The sequence below is a fragment of the Callospermophilus lateralis genome, chromosome 9, assembly GCF_048772815.1.
Source record: "Callospermophilus lateralis isolate mCalLat2 chromosome 9, mCalLat2.hap1, whole genome shotgun sequence".
In the NCBI taxonomy this organism is placed as follows: Eukaryota; Metazoa; Chordata; class Mammalia; order Rodentia; family Sciuridae; genus Callospermophilus; species Callospermophilus lateralis.
The window spans coordinates 48,812,442-48,830,983 of NC_135313.1; the positions used below are offsets into that span (position 1 = coordinate 48,812,442).

Consider the following 18,542-nt stretch of genomic DNA (forward strand, 5'->3'; position numbering starts at 1 on the left):
ACTACCACCACCTCTTCTCCTTTCTCTCTCCTCCTCCATTTATCATTGTGTGTGTGTGTGTGTGTGTGAGAGAGAGAGAGAGAGAGACAGAGAGAGAGAGAGAGAGACAGAGACAGAGACAAAGAGAGTAAGTTACTGTCATTGAACTCAACTCACACATGCTAGGAAAGTGCTCTATCATTGAGCTACCTCTGTGGCCCTTTTTATTTTTTATTTTTTTTTATCTTGAGATGGGGTGGGGTCTCACTAAATTGCTCAAGCTGACCTCTACCTTGAGCTCTTCCTGCCTCATCCTCCTGATTCACTGAGATTATAGTCCTTCACCACCATACTAACAATCATCACTGCTGTTCAATATTTTAACAACTGTATTAACCAATGCATTAAGGCAAAGCAAATAATGGGCATAATAGATTTGAAAGAATAAAAAACATATATTTGTTTGCAGACATTATTTTTATTCAAAGTCCTAAATAATCTGTAAAACAAAAGGCTACTAAATCTAGTAAGTTACTGTACCAAGGATTCAAATTACAAGATAAATCCAAAAACTCAACTATATTTCTATGTACAAGCAACAAATATTTTAAAATAAGGTTTTAAAAATATATATTTGAAAATAAGTTTTTTAAAAATATATATATTTTCAATAGCACACTATAAAATATCAAGAAATAAACATAATAAAAGTACAAAAGACAATCCACATTTAACATGACAAAACATTGCTGATAGGAACTGAACCAGAGTCAACAGATGGAGAGTTCTCATGCTAATGGATGAAAATATAATATTGTTAATAAATTAGCTCTTATAAACTGATCTATGATTTCATTGTGATACCAACTGAAATTCCATAACTCTTTCTTTTCTGGATTTAATGAATGCTAAGATGCTTATGGAAATATAAAGAGAATTAAAATAGTCAAAATAATTTTGTAAAAAAAAAGAACAAAATTGGATGATTTACATGATTAAAAACTAATTACAAAACCATAGTAATAAAGATAGGGTACTACTAAAGTCAAACAAATTAATCAATCTGCATAGTTCATAATTAAGTCACAAGATTTTCACAAACTATCAGTAAAACTCATTTGCTATTGGAGAAGGTTTTCATCAAATTATTCTGTATCAACTATATTACAAATAGGAAATAACAAAACTTGACAACCCTACAAGCCATATAGAGAAGTTAAGTCAAGGGCTCACTTCAGTAGCACATACACTAAAATTAGAACGATACAAATATTAGCATGGCCCCTGCACAAGGATGACGTGTAAATTTGTGAAGCATTCCATATTTTAAAAAAGAAAAGAAAAACATTAAGTCAAAAGAATTTCTAATAGGCATAAAAACTACAGTTATATAGCTTCTAAAAGAATACATCAAATAACTTACAGAAAATAGCTCTCTGGAGCTAGGTACAGTTTACATAGAAGGGAAAAGTCACTAACCATTAAACTGGTTTTTATGACAGTCAAAACTTCAGCTTATCAAAACACACCAGTGAGAAAATGAACAATGCAGAAAATAATTGCACTTTGTGTAAGAAAAAGAAACAGAGAAGCAAAGGACTAATATTCAGAATACAAAAGGAACTTCTACAATCAACATTTCCAAATATTTAAATCAACACCTCACAAAATATGTAATAATGAAAGATTTTCTAAATTTAGTCACTGAAATGTCAACACACACCCACTAGAATGGCAACTTTTCAAAATGTTAAAACCAAACATTAAAGAAGATATAGATCAAATGGACCTGTCATACATTACTAGTAGAAATGCAAATTAATACAAGTAATTTGGAAGACTATTCAATATTCTCTTATGAATTTAAATGTTCATATTACTTTATGATTTAGCAATTTCAGATATGGGTGTCTACACAAAAGAAATGTATTTCCAGAAATATTTGTAAGAGTTTGTAAATGGCTATTCTGTTAATAAGAGCAAAACTTAGTCTTTTGTTTTTTAAATTACTCAGTCTATAGCATTCTGTAATACAATATGGAATAAGACAAACAAGAATATTCTAACAGAATAATAACTGGTATTTTTATGTAATAAATTATTACTTAGCAACAAAAAGCTGACATATTCAAAATGAATAAATATCAAAGATTTTGATCAAAAGAAGGAAGAAAAGTGCATACTCTATGACTGTATTTAAAAGAAGTTTATAAACTTACAAAATTAATCTAGGGCAATAGAAATCCAAGTATTGGATTATTTAGTTATTTCTCGGGAGCAGGGCTTGACTGAAAAAGAATAAGAAAGTCACACAGAGCGGTGCACACCTGAAATTCTAGCTACTTGGGAGGCTGCTACAGGAAGATCAGTTCATACATTTGAGGTCCTCAGCAACTTAGAGAGACACTGTCTCAAACTGAAAAATAAAGAGGAATGGGGATGTAGCTTGTGGTAAAGCTTCCCTAGTTTTAATCCCTAGTACCCAAACTAAATAAATGTAAGAGTATGAGAGAATTTTTTAAGGTAAGGACTACATCCTATATACTGAAAAGAGTATGGAGTTTATGCAGTGTACATTTACCCAACCTCATTGAAGTGGACACTGATAATTTGTATGCTTTACTAGAAATAATTATATCTCCACTTAGTAAAACTATATTGAGATATAGTCCCTCTACTATCAGTTTTACAAAAATTCACATTTGACAACATATTCTGATATGACTATAGGAAAAAAAGGCAAATTTACATGATTTGTTGAGATGTAAAATGACATAACAGCTAGAGGACATGGCCAATTTGAACCATCTGGTAAAATTAAAATATATTTGTTCTTTCATTCAGCAATTTTCTTTTAGGATTCTATACCAAAGACACAAAGGAAAATATATGAAAACATTTGTATTCAAGATGATGTATTGCAGCATTTTTTGTAGTAGCAAAAGAAAAATAGTAAAATATCCACCAACAGGGGACTGGTTGAATAAATCAAGCTAGGCAAGCAGTAGATCTCTGTGTAGTTGTAAAACATGAAAGAAATCTATATATGTTGTTATGGAAATATTGTTAAATGCACAAAAGTGATTTAGAAAAAAAGCTCATATGGAATTTCATCATTCATCTATTAAGAGGAAAGACTGGATGGCTATAGGTAGATAAATGAATATAAACAGAAGAGGTAGTTTACATGAAAGAGCAATAAAATGTTATGGTTTAGATGAGGTGTCACCCATCAAAAGCTCATGTGTGAGACAATGCAAGAAAGTTTGCTGATTACATGATTAGTCTTGACCTAATCAGTGCATTAATTCCCTGAAAGGGATTAACTGGGTGGTAACTGTCAGCAGGTAGGGTGTGGCCAGAAGAAGTGGGTCACTAGGAACATGCCTTTGGTGTACATATTTTGTCTTTGTTGAGCACAGATCCCTCTTCGTTTCCTATTGCCCACGTCCTGAGCTGCTTTCCTCTGCCACACCCTTCCACCATGATGTTCTGCCTGACCTTGGGCCCAGAGCAATGGAGTTGGCTGCCTGTGGACTGAAACCTCTGATACCATGAGCCCCAGATAAACTTCCTTCTCTAAAATTGTTCTTGTCAGATCCTTCCACAACAAAAAACCTGACCAAAACAATACTGGACAATTTTTTAAATGGTTATCAATAAAGGAAGAAAGGGAAAAGAGTTGAAGGAAAGGGTACAAAGTAACATTTTTCTGACTATATCTAGGTCTATAGAATTTTATTTTGAAACAGATTAAAGAATCTGTATAATCATAAAAGAAAATTAAACAGACTCTTTAAAAATTCCTAAATAACAATAGTAAAATAAATGAGTCTATCTGTAGCCAGTTGAGTATGTAATCACATAGTGATAATATCAAATGGCATTAAAACAGTAATTTAACTAAATGCCCTTAGAGAGATAAAGCCTTAGGACAAAAAGCACTGCAAATACACATGTATAAACAGCATCCAAAAAATCATACTGTTATTACTATGGAATAGTTATTTAGTGTATTGTAGAATAAAGTAAATGGGTAATTGTACTTTTTAACAAGAGAGAAAAGAAACACAGTAAGATTAATGAGTTTAAGTTAAAACCCTACAATACTATATTTGAATCTACAAAATCAGAAGAACTCATAATAAACTACCTCTCAAAAATAAACTTGAGCATTTCGTGATTTTGTTTATTGAAAAGATCCAGAAATAAGAATCTACCCAGTAACAGTGAATATCCTTAGTAACTGTATTCCAGTGTCTAAATAACGTGTCCACTAAAGAGGCCTGGCTCCTTGCAACAGGAGCTGGCTGATCCCAGGTCTGCAGCATGAAATGTGAAAAATGATCCTGTGAAATCCTGTTGTAACACAGCACAAAGAAGCTGTCTTGGGTCTAGTTTAAAAAAAAAAAAAAAAGAAAGAACTCAGTCAAGTTGATGAGGCTGCTACTGGCCAAGAAAAGGCTATTATTATGCTTCTATCCATAAGTTATAAAAAATAATAAATACTCCTTTGTCACTATTGGATAGTGCTAGTGAACTTAAAAAATAAGTGCTGGTAAGTAATTTCAAATGGAATATAAGTGAAAAGAGTCAAAACTTTAACTTTCTTTGCTATATAAATGAATCCTAAAGTTTACCAACATTCATGAAGGAACATTTCTTTTTATAGAAGTATTCCAGTTAATAACTGGAGAATGAATGATAGAATTATAAAATCATCATTCTGCAACCCCTAATTAACTAATGTGGACAAAAATTGTTAGTATCTGCAACATCACTAAAAATCCTTAAAAAATTAAAAGATCACTAGATAGTATGTACCTTCTACTAGAAGCACAAAACACCAGTGAAGTGTTCTTTTTAAAAATAGAGTTCTTGTATCATGATTAGATTCAAATTCTAAAAAATAATAGGCAATTGTGGAAACAGAAGAACATATTGTACAATACTGAAAGGCAAACTCATAAAATACAAACCATGGAAACTCTAAGTCAAACGATAAAATTACTTACATAAATAATGAATATGAAGAGGTACTCTATATAAATAGTAGCCAAATTAAACAATTGCGATATATATAGACCTTATTTGGATCCTGGTTTAAACAATACATTTGAAAAATATAGTTATAAGAAAAATCAGAGAAATAATCATTTGCATTTAATGATACTAAAGAATTATGATACTAGAATTATGTTAAAATACCATCATTTTAGAAATATAAACTAAAATTCTTAGGTATGAACTTAAATGACATCCTATATTTCCTTCAAATTGAGTTGAGCAGGATGTTGTAAATAGAGAACACCCAGCATCTGTCCTTTAAAAAGTCAACCCAAAAGGACAGAAATTTGCAGGGAAGAGGTAGACATTCCAAAAATTGGGGACCATACATACAAAGGCAGCAGATCTAACATACTATGATGCAGAAAGGACTAAGACACATCTAACCATGGCTAGATGAAGGAGACACAGAGGGAGGAACAGAAGATGACTTCAGTATGCCCAAGAGTGTCTTTTATTCTGTGAGAAAGCACTACCCAAAGGGGAAAAAAAAATACAGGCCATATGTATAACCTACAATTTTCTGCTAGTCACATTAAATAGTGAAATTAATACATTGTGTTTAATTCAATAAATCTAAAATATTATAAAACAAGTTATCAGTATAAAATTGTTAATGATATTTTGTTGTTTTCTGTACTAAAATTTCACTATTCAATGCATATTTTATATTTAGAGCACATTTCAATTTATACTCCTTCAATTGCTCGATGGCCACATAAAGTCTTTGACTATCATTACATAGTACAGCTACTACAGAACCTTATGATTTGAAAATTTTGAGAAACTACCTGCTTTTCATTCTCCAAGTCACCAAATCAGTTCCCCATGAGTTCAACTTCCATTCTTCAATGAAGATATTTTGTAAACTTAGACCATATGTCCAACTGTCTACTGTGTCTAATATTTAATATTTACCCCAAATTAAGTGTTCCAGACTAAGTTCATTATCTGTCTCCTTCACCTCCTTATCTCCCTAGAATTTGTCTCACTCCATCTCCCTCTATTCGGTTGCTCCTCATTAATCAGTTGAAAGATTCTGTTAGTTATTTCCAAATGTCTCATTCTTCAACTTATTTAGTCAAAATGTTCCTCAAATCATGATCAACACTACTATGAATGATTCCTTATATTATCCTTTCTGCCACCATTTGGTCCCCACCCAATATGTCTTCCTTTATCTCATAGGAATGTCTTCATGGATTTTTTGGGGGGTGGGGGTCGGTACCTGGGATTGAACTCAGGTGTACTCAACCACTGAGCCACATCCCCAGCCCTACTTTGTATGTTATTTAGAGACAGCGTCTCACTGAGTTGCTTAGTGCCTCTCTTTTGCTGAGGCTGGCTTTGAACTCATTCCTCCTGCCTCAGCCTTCTGAGCTGCTGGGATTACAGGCATGCACCACCACATCTGGCCTTCATAAATTTTTTTTTTAACTAATAAAATATATAACAAAACTCCACTTTTTGTGCTTAAACATTTCCTTCTGGTTCACAGTTTAAAATTAAAAGGCAAATATGGTCTCAAGAAGTTCTCAATGTTCTAAAGTGACAAAATTGCTTCTTTATATAAGTGAATTTTACCAAATTTGTTTATAAGAGAAAAAAAACAACTAATTTGCTCTAGAATACAAACTAAAGCACAATTCTAATAGAAAAAAATATAGTGAAAAGTTAATATCACTGTTAGTAAAAGCTGGAATTTAAGCATAAACTCTCCAACTTCTTACAATTAAGCTACCTATTCCCCTTCACAAGAGAGGGTTTTAAGCAATAACTCCCTCTATCCTTCATTATTATTCCCCAAAATTGGTTGATTAGAATCGTTTTACTTAATATATCAGCAAATAAAGAACACACATCTGCCCCAGAGACAGGAGAAGCTCCTGATGGTGAATGCAAACGTTAGGTAAACAGACTAGAATGGGTGTCTCTGAGTGAATTACTGACACAAGGGAGAGGAAGGACAGGATTTATACCTGGTATGCACAGCTGGAAGTTGAGTAGACACAAGGACTAATATATAACAGAAACCGGCTGCCGTATTCTGTTTCACTGAGATGCCAACGGAGATACATTATTTGACACTGCTATGCAGAGCCAAATCATTCATCAAGCTGTTTAAAGCTCAGCACACCACCTGTCCATGAACCAGATTCTGATAAAAAAATATATATATATAAAATAAAATGAAAGTTTCCTCAGCCCTATGACAAAAGTAAAGATACTTCCTTTAGAAAGCACCAAAGTTATGATATCCTCTGCCGACAAAGCATGCCACAATACCTGAAAGAACAGACGAAGAAGACGAAAAAGAAAATTAAACGTCACACGGCTGGTCTGGGTGGTGGCAAAAGACAATGGAAATGGGGTCATATAATGCATGGCAAAGTAAGAATTAAAGCATACTTTCTGGAAGCCTCGATTTTTAAAATACATTTTAAGACCTGTGATTGCAGTATAACATTTACACCCTCATTAACCTCAGAATTTTTATTCTAAATAAGTATTGGACACAATAGAAGCAGGCAAAGTAGAACAAGTTCATCTTCAAGTTATCTCACCAATGTCTATCTGAAACCCTTTGGCAGCATCAGCAGTAGTATCTTTAAACACTTTGATTCTTTTGAACTTCCTCAGCCATTATGGAAGTCTGGGGAAAGGGTTATTTTTACTTCTAGTGACAGACTCCTCCTTCCAGCTGAACTCAGGGAAAAAATAAATAAACGGTTTTGTGAAAGTCTGTCAAATAAGATTTGGGGGAAAAAAAGAAAATCAGGGCTAATTTGGTTCACTCAGCATCATTTTTTTTCTTTTTTCGGAGTATATCAACAAATATCTTTATACGGAAGTCACTGAGAGCCCTTGAGTTCCTATGATAGTTGACAACCAGTTGGGAGAAGGCACTGGAATCCTTGAATGAACTTTGGGTGAGGGCTGTGTTACCTACAGTCATGGAGGTTTGATAGTAAAGTTCTATTGACATAGGAGTAATAAATGACAGTTTGGGAAAACAAAAATATTAGAGAAGACAGTACTTTAAATTATCAATTGTACCATTTGAAAGATTATACAAAATAATATAAGATGTCAACTAGAAGTGGAACTAAATTGTAACATAAATACACCTCCCAAGCCAGGTTCAGTAAATATTTCTATAGCATGTGAAAGACTTAAGTTTTTTGTTACCCTGCTAACAATTTAGCCAATTTTCTCCTGAATATTGATAAATGTTTTGCCTTTGTGTTTAAATTTTAAAAAATTAAAATATATATTCCAAATATGTTTGGAAACATATTTGACTCTTACACATAGTTTTATGGTAATGAAAAAAAATGCACTTGAAGCTAGTTTTACCTGGAAGTCCTAAACAGAGTCTTTCCAAATCAGAATAAAGGGTCTCCACTGCCCTGAAAAATTTATCTCTCAGGCATTATAGACTGAAGGTTTATGCACATCTCCCAACACACAATATATTCATACGTTAAAACTTAATCCCCAGTATGACAGTATTTACACTGGGGGCTTTTGGGAATTAAGTCACAGACAAAGCTCTTATGAATGAGGCAGTGCCCTCCTTTGCCCCTACCATGGTGAGAAAGGAGTGAGAAGGTACCATCTGTGAACCAAAAAGCAGGCCCTCACCTCACCAAATCTATATCAGCACTTTGAGTTTTGACTACACTCTTGTATAACTATGGGAAATAAATTTCTGCTGTTTATAACCCACCCACTCTGTGGTACTTTGTAATAGTGGCCTGAACATACACAGGCACCAAACATCTTCCACAAAAAGGTTCAGTATGCAGGAAGACATTATTATCGGTTGTCTTCCTGGGAAAAGACATCAAACTACAAAATGGATCTTGATAAATGGATGTTTTCAGCAAAATATAACCACACTTTTTGCTGTAATGATTAGAAAAGCAGCAGTTTCCACTCTAGTGTTCAGAGAGAGAGAGTGGCTTCAAGTCTTTTAAAATTTGTTAAAGTGTTGGATCTACAAGCTGAGATAATACAAGCTCCCTTCAGCATGGTGGGAGAGTCATAAACACATTAAATGGTGATTACCTCTCAGACACTTCCATCTGTGAGTTGATATCTGCTTCTTCAGAAACCATTCTTGAACACTTAATACTGAATATTATAGCCAACAAAACATGAAGTTCTTTGCTTCAACCGGAATGACAACTCACATAAACTTGAGATGAGAATTATGATTGACCAGCATGTCCACAGTTTTCTCAGAACCAGAATGAATACATAGCAACAGTTTCAATGTTGCAGCTCTTCTGTTATTTCTCAGTAATCATAATGGATTTCTAGTTTCAGTCATCAAATTTAAAAGAAGGAAACAATTCTTTAGATACCTCTCAAAGTAATTTAGACCCAGGTTCAATAAATACAAATTGGAATAAAAGCCATAAATGTTAGTGTTCGTAGGTAGGATGAACTGGGATAATGCACTTCATAGTAGACGCTTAAAAGCAGCTCAAATGATTCATGCTGACACAACTTTACTGATTTGTCAAACTCTATGGAACACAGCATCATCCTAACTCTACTTGCATGCCAATGTTGGGATAATAAAGTGATCTAAATAACAAGACTGTGAATATATGAAAATAAATTTTACAAATGTAAGGCTTATTAACTCATTTATTAGGTTGGTGATATATATTTATCTAGGCAGTGAATGATATAATATGGTTAAAAACTCAAATGAATTAAAATAACAGAGCTGAATGTGAGGATACTATTCATTCTCAATTGTATCATAGAGATTATCAATACAGGTTATGGTTTCACATCAAAGAAATTTTGCAATAAAAATTTTGTAAAGCTCATTAACAAATTATAGCTATCAAATGCTAAGAGAGAAGATAAATGCATTGATGAGATGATGCTCATCTAGGGTACTTGTTTATTTTAATAATTTTATCAGACTTAGGCTTTCAACTTTTATGACTATGTTTAAATTTGGGGGTTAAAGTGCCTTATAATGTGTTATGACTATGTTTTAAAAAATATTGAAATGATTTTGTCCTTATTCTTAAGATTTCAGCATTATTAGCACCCTTCCTCACATGATATACAGACCCTTTTAGTTGAAATTTGTCAGGCAAAACATACGTCCATCAGTGGACATTTGTGATAAAAGAATAAGTCATTAGGATGACATTTTATAGGAATTTTAAAGTAACTATTCTTGAATTGCTCCCCAAGAAAACCTTCCTAAAATAGAAAAATCTGCCTGTTTCCTCAAATAGCTTTCAATGCATGTATATATATATAAAAAAAAATGTGAAGCACCATATTACTTGTTAGTATATAAGGAAACCCAGACTTGCTCATTTTCACAAATTTACTAATAACCATTATGATATACATATACTATAAAAAGATTAAGATACACAAAATATACTAAATGACCTAAAGGAAGTTTTAACCTACTAGAAGAATAAATGCACTGCACCAATAATAACAACAATCTAGATGGGAATAAAGGAAAGAGATTTTTGCTTGAAAAACTTGAAAAGTATTTAGAAGAGGTTATAAAACAGAGTTTTAAAATATACCCAGGCTCTATTTTGGAACATGTCATCAGGTAAAGGGAACAATATAAAAAGAGAGAAGTTTGGACAATACAGATCCATCGTCGGGGAATATTTAATGACAGTGTTAGACTAAGTGCAGGGCATACGGAAGGACTGACTATGAGATGAACTAGGGAGATAGTCCTTGTTTTCCAGAATAAAGGATTTGGAGATGATATCATAGATGATAGAGATTCATTATAGTAGGATATTATTTGTGTATTTGGGGATACAGAGAGTTTGAGGAGACAGTGTATCTAGAGAGATATGCCTGTTGGTTCACGAAAGCCACTCTCAAACAGTGGCCAGGGAGCTGGGGTGAAGATAAATTTTTAAGAACCACCTATAGAGGGTAATTATATGCATTATTATTTTGCATTTATGTCTTCAAATAACTTCAGAAATGTACATATCCATTAAAAATAAGGGTATGAATAAATTGAGAAATTAAAAGACCAAATTGTTTAGAAAAGATACTTACTCAACTAAGGAAGAGAGCAGATTAGAATCTAGTGTTTTCCCAGAGCTACATTTTATACCATATGCTAACTCTTCAGGCATTTATCTGCTATAAAATCTACTTTCCCAAATTAACTTACATTAAAATGCTTTATTGAATTTGGTTTGGGGGAGAAAAGTGTATTTTACAATTTATATCAAACATCTGGCCTAAATTTTTAGAAATCGTCTTAATTAGAACACATTATAAGGCACTTTACCCCCCAAATTAAAACACTTTTGTCTTTGGAAATTTATCCAATTTTTCCCAAAATAGTTTTTGCTAAATACTTCTTGTTGCTCAATTATTCTTGACTCCATAGATAACTCTTCACATATGTCTTCTATTTTGTATTCATTCTATGGCATGGGAATGCTGCTTTTGCCTTTTACAAAGGCAGTGATGTTAGAACACTGATTTTTTTTTGATATTTTTCTTTTCATAATATTGGGAAAGTTGTTAGCTGTCGCCAGAGTAGAACCACTGATCAATATCTGACGTTTTTGTTGTTGCTTGTTAATATTCTAATCTCCTTATCACCTGTAGAGAGAATATAGGTGTCTGTGGCATCATTGCTAGGTAAGAAGGTGCTGAAGTCCTCTTATATTTTTCAAATAAACATTGTTCTTATAAAACAGCATACTTTCTCAATTCTAGCTCACTACAAAACAGAGCCAATATATCAATCCAGAGCCACACAAGTAAGTGAAATAGAGGAGTGAGGCAGGGAAGGAAAAAAAAAAAACATGCAAAGGGCATACAATCAAGGTGGGACAGGTTCCCAAGAAAACACAGGGAGCAATTTGCTCCAAAGAGGCTGTGTACTTACTCCAACATCTAAATCCTCTAGATACTTATTTGACCTATTAGTTACAAGCAAAGTTAAGTGAATATCTAACATGGTAATTGTATTGTGCATTTTAGTTTTTTCATTTATGCCTTTAATATATCTGAACCCATGTTACTATTTGCATAAAAACTTAATGTTGATACTGATTCCTAGAAAACCCAGTCTTTTCTTATTTTGTTTTTTTTTTTTTATTCTCCAATTCCATTTATTTTAATTTTCTTGAAATGGAAGACTGATGCATTGTGTCAGAATGAATAATACTAGCAGCTCGGGGCCAGGAGCTGCTGGAGAGACAGGCAGAGAGTGACAGGAGGTTTTGGGGAGATGAAAGTGTTGTATATCTTAATTGTGGTAGTTTCACCTGCATCTATGTCAAAGCTCATGGGGTCTAAGGCTTTGCATAGATGTAGTTAGAGTGTTTTTTATTTATTTTTTTTATTAATTTTTATTGTTGGTTGTTCAAAACATTACATAGTTCTTGATATATCATATTTCACACTTTGATTCAAGTGGGATATGAACTCCCATTTTTACCCCATATACAGATTGCAGAATCACATCAGTTGCACAACCATTGATTTACATATTGCCATTCTGGTGTCTGTTGTATTCTGCTGCCTTTCCTATCCTCTACTATCCCCCCTCCCCCCTCCCCTGCCCTCTTCATCCCCCACCACCACCACTGGAGTCAAACTTCCTGTCTCATGGCAGTCCCAGGTACTGACCTCCTCCTGCTGGGCTGGTTTTCCTCCCCACCTAAATCATAGACCTGCAGATCTTTGTTGCTGTGGCACCACTTGATGCCTCTACGAATTTTTTAATTTTTAAATTGTTTTTTGGTAATTTTTCTACTTGTTCTCAGATGGAGTTTGGTGTTATAAAAATATAGTCTACTATTTCTAGAAATTAAGCCTATCAATTGAACCTACCACTTGTCCCAACACAATTAAGAGACCAACTTTAGAAAAACATTCAATTTCAGTGCTTTGAGGAAGAAAAAAACAAAGTAACAAATGGAGAGCTTTTAGATTTTCCAGACTTAGATCGACTCCAAAATATCACTTTTAAAACATCTAATCACCATAATTTGAAGATTTTCTTAAAATTTTATACTTCAATATGACTTGACTAAAAAACACTTTTAAAAAGTTACTAAAGATATAACTTTTTTACACTTTGGTTCTGTGGCATATTTTAAGTTTTCCACCCATCTAAAAGAGAAAGAAGCAGTATAAAAGGTTAGAACTTCTTAATCAGTGCTTTCTGATTCATTAAACTTTCTTGGAGAAAGGCAAGTGAATGATTCTCGAAGGAATATCATCTCATTTTTTTTCTAAGGTTTTTATTCATGAGGTATCTGAGAAAACAAACACATAATTAAGATATGTATTAAATGAACAAGAGAAAAGTAGTCTGCCATGTGCATTTGAGACTAGACTTCTCAGAAACACCAATAGTTAGCCTACCTTGCTACACATTTATTAAAGTACCTCCATGAGTGCAAAAGTTCAGAGAGGTGAAGTGTAAATTTCGGGGCCATTAAACCATATACCTTTTCAATGGATCACAATTAGACAAATACTTGTGCTGAGCACCACTGTGAAGTGGTAGGCTCAAGTGTTCCTCATTCTCTTGAACCACAATCTAATGAAGGTAGGAGAAAATTTAACACAGGTACATTCGTTAGGCCAGAATATTACTAAGAATTTGGTTCTCCCAGTAGAATGTGAACACTTTGGATTACAAATAGATTACTACATAGTTACCAGTGTGAAGAACTTAATTTGGAGGACTTACTGGGGAATTAATTAAGAAATAGAAATAGAAGTTCTTGAATCTTGGACATATGAAAGTATTATGCAAAAATAGAGCTCAAAATACAAAAAGAAAGTATTATCTAAAAAATAGTCACATTAATGATTATACTTTTTGGAGCACAGTGTCACAGAGGTAGAATGCTAATAAAACACTCTAATAAAAATCCATATACAGCCTAATAAAGCACAACCATTTTCAACCCTTGGATCTGTGATCATGAAAAATTTGTGAGTACTTCTCTGCACATATATTTCCTTGGTATCAGTAAAAATGATTTGCAGCTAAAAATAAAAATTAAGAAATATGTAAACTATAACACAAAGGTATGAGTTAACCTGGGCTATGATAGTAAGTAAGATTAAAAAAAAAATAGGGCTCACTGTTTCTAATAATGACTTGATCCTGGTGACTTCATGTGTTCTTTCAAAACTATTAGCAATAGGCAAAGACCTTCCAAATCAAACTCATGGTAAAACTCCATGAGGACTTGCATTTCTAACAAGGGGTGGGTATTCACAGCATGCACACTCACAAACACAGGCAAAACACAAAAGCCAGGGCTTCCAATGTTGACCATCCAAACACTGATAAAGTAGTAAGACTTTCTTAGATGAATAAAAATTGAGAAGTATTAAACAAAATTTTCCCAAATAATAAAGAAATGGAGTAATAGAACCATGATTATAGGCTTCAAGTATTTGGCTTAGTTAAGACTGACCTACCTAAGGTGCTTTCAAAATTGAAAGCTTGCAAGTGACAAAAACCTTAACATTCACAACATTGTTGGCTATCTTTTCTGTGCCAGGGCACCACGGGAGGAGCTCAGAATATGGCAGAAGACAGCATGACAAATAAATAAATAAGTAAATTGGAAGCTGGTCAAGCTTCCAAACAGCAATATTAATAGCAGATAGGTTAGGCAGAGGAAGTCCCCAAAGGATTCCTATTCTGCCCCAATATTTTTTTTCCCACAGAATAAGGCTGAGCACACCAAAATAAAGTACCAAAGAAACTGGTCTTCTTGCCACACCACCTGCTTTTTCTTCACTCTCTCTCCTCTCCTACATATCCAATGTCCCATTGGATTCATTCATCATTCCTGGGTTCAGGAAATAGGAGTATAATTTATCTGACTGACACCAACCCATATTGTTCCTCTTTATCACCTTGTACCATATACCATTCCCTTTCAATCAAACGTTCTGCTGCATTTTCCTAAGACACTGGAGTAGAAAACTAGCATAAAAAAAAGATATATATTGTCACTCCCAGAGAAATGTATATTTACACCGTGAACTGCAGATATTCACACTTCAACTCAAAGGAATGAATCTATTATAATGTAATGTCAGATATATAATGTTATGGAGCCTTTTGTGGCTTTTTCCTGATTTGTCAATGAACAATTAGGGACCAGCGCATAACCTCATGCAGCTTATAGATCTGCCTTTCTTTCTCACTTTTTTAAGTCTTAAAAGTTATGTATTTGTGTGAAATATCTGCTGAATTCCTGAAGAGTTTGTAATAAAACCCTTTTGCTTTCTGCAAGATGCTATTTCTATCTCTAATTACTCATCCAAGAAAGAAACATCTGTTGTTGCTCATTACCATCTTCTTCTCACTTCCTTATAGCCTTTATGTGTTTTGAAAGTATCTTGGATTATGTTGTTACATTTTTCTAATATTTTTCATAGAAATGAATAAGATTTGCTAAAAAAACCAATCAGATTGAAGCCACAGAGCATCCAGAGAGAGACAAAGAGCAATGAGCTCACCCCACTGATTTTTTTTTCTTTGCCTCACATCATTATTTATAATTCTGCTACATTTTTAAAGACTTTTTCACAGAAATTAAGCTTTAAACTTGCAGACCAGAAATCAAGTTTCCCCTTTAAACCAGAGTATTAGTAAACTTATTATCTCACTATATCATAAGTTCTACAATCCCAAGAAAAGTAGAATTCACTTCTGTTGGTAAAGACTACACTATTCAATTTTTATTTTGCTATTGTTGGGCAAAATATGTACCAAAGGAATAGCTAAAATGATACTTTCACCATTTTACCAAAGCATAATGGCCAATTCCATGAAATACAGCATTGGTTATATTGGTTATAAGCAAAGCTTAGCTATTGTCTGTACATCTTTTCTCTGTTTGAGTGGTTTCTCTAGTCCCTAGATATTAAAATTCCCAGAACATTATGCTGATATTCTTTTATTCTCACAGAAAATTTTAGTAGCTTTCCATTTTCTAATACTTAAGAATCTTCCATCTTAGCCTCAACATGTTTATTCAAAAATACCTTCTACTATTTCCTTATACTTTTCTCTTAATTCAATAAATTACTTTTATTAACTGTTTTCCAAATGCACCATTTTATTATTTAAGATGTATTTTATGTTCAGTTGTTTTGCTGAAATAAAATTAACCTACAGTGCCATGCACAGAATTATTTATATACAAATTAACAAATTTTAAAATACATATATGTCCACAAAAGCATCACACCAGTGGAAACACAGAACACTCCCATCACCCTGGAAGGTGCTCTTGTGTCCTGATTCACTCACTTCCCATCTTCCAGAGGCAACTATTGTTCTAACTTCTATCACTGTATGTTAGATTACTTATTCTTAAATTTCCTGTAAATGGAATGATGCTATTTATAGTCTTCAGTGTTTGGTTTGTTCTGCTTAACAAAGTTTTTGTGATTTATCTATTGTTTCATATATTAAGTGTTTTAAATTATATAAATTTAATTAGCCTATTAATTCTTACATTTGATGGACAGTGGGTCATTTCCAAATTACAAGAGGAATTAAAAATATGCTAGTCATCCTCATTTTGACTCACATTATTGCCAAGATCAAATGCTTTTCCTTACTTCACCATACCCTTTCTTTAAAGTTGACCTTAAACTTTATCTTTCCTGACAGTCCTAGAATTCAGTGAGTTCTCTCTTGCCCTCACTATCCTGTTTATACAATTTATTAGTAAGTTATCTCATAATGTTCTGCTTTATTAGTTATCTTTATATGAGGCATGATGTTCAAGCTCTGTAATTACAAGTTTCTAAATCCCTAAGGAAAAACAAATTCTATTCCTCTGCAACCTCAGCACTTACCACAGGACCACACATAAATTTGTTCAGAAAAACTGTGGTGCTAAGGTGGAGTGAAATCACTGTTGCAACCAAAGAGCCCACGAATAACAATTAGAAAACCAAGGTCAAATTAAAAAGTTATATTCTTAAAGGCATCAAAGGACTCAGAAGTAATCAGAAGATAGAGATATTCAATTTTGGAGTGAGTAACATAAAAGTAAAGTGAGAATGTACAACCACTTATTCTAGGAGAGATTTTTGCCAGTTTAAGAGAGAGCTATTGACTGTGAATATGAGTTTAGCATAAACAAAGGGCAACTGCTCCAGAATACAGACATAGCAGAGCTCTATCAGTTAAACAGGGTAGTGACGAAATTCAAGAGTAGAAGGCCTTAAATTTTGGTTGCTTCCTGACAAGTCCTGAGAATGTACAAAGCAGAAGACTAAGCAACAAACCTCGGAAAAACAGAATTTCCCACCATCTGGCAGTGCTATAGAGACAGATTCACAAATGGGAAGGTCCACTCACCATGAAGCCACCAAAAAACACTATAGAAAAGTGGAGAACAATTTGCAGAGTATGGACCCTTGAGGTAAAAGCTTCCAAAATGGTAAAGCAAAGTCTCTGATTCTTGATCCTGGGAGTACAGAGACCTGAAAAGTTCTCAGGTGAAAGCTCTGGAGATACCGCAGTAAGGATAGGTTAAAACAACAGCCAGGCTGAGCATACAAAACTGTGAGCCAGCCTCAAATCATCTCAGTATCTAATAGGTCTTCAGCCCTATTCCATCAATTCAGCAGAGAAAAGCATTCTTTGTGAGAGAATAAATACCACCTGCATCAACCAGATCTCCATTCTTCTTTCAAGCAATCAAATGTATTATCCATGCCAAAATCTAAAACCACAGGAAAAATAACCAAGAAAAAAAATTATACAAAAGAAGAAACCCATGAGGGACCCATATACTTTAGCTAGCAACCATTTATTTTTAAAATAGCTATAATTTGCTAAATTGTGAAGAGTATAGTTCTTATAATTTCATATTGCTTCTATGTCAATTTTGAATATCAATCAGATTTTCTTATTAAAAAAAAGCAGGGCTCCACCATCCTGAACAGAGTTTCCAGTTCTGCACCTTCTCCTAGTTCCTCAATATGGTCTATTCAGAAGTCTGCCTCACACAGCTTCCTCCTGGTGAGCATCTCCCTATGGGGCAGCTAGATACAGTCTACCTGATGGTCCCCGTGACCTTCACACCCTTCATGGACTGTAACTGCAGACATGCCACTGTGACTACCTCAGCACTGGAATTCAGTGCCTGCTTGCTTTAGCCCCTTAACCCAGTATAGTAGTCCCCACTTATTAGTGAGATCACTTTCTGTGATTTCTGTTACCCATAGTCAAACAGAGTCTGAAAATATCCCATGGAAAATTCTAGAAACAATTCACCAGTTTTAAATTGCACACCATCCTAAATAGTGTGATGAAATCTCACACAATCCTGCTCCACCCGACTAGGACATAAATGATTGCTTCATCCACAGTACCCACTCCGTACTTGTTACCTGCCCGTTAGACACTTAGTGTCCCCCATGGTTGTTAGATCATTGTCATGATGATGCAGTGA

At 33.8% G+C, this 18,542-nt stretch overlaps 1 non-coding gene across 1 annotated transcript; it reads left to right on the forward strand.

Annotated features, from left to right (window-relative positions):
• Positions 1 to 1,204: 1,204 nt before the first annotated feature.
• Positions 1,205 to 1,308, forward strand: LOC143407680 (U6 spliceosomal RNA). The gene has a single exon (XR_013092422.1). It is a non-coding gene; the product is annotated as a U6 spliceosomal RNA (small nuclear RNA).
• Positions 1,309 to 18,542: the final 17,234 nt, after the last annotated feature.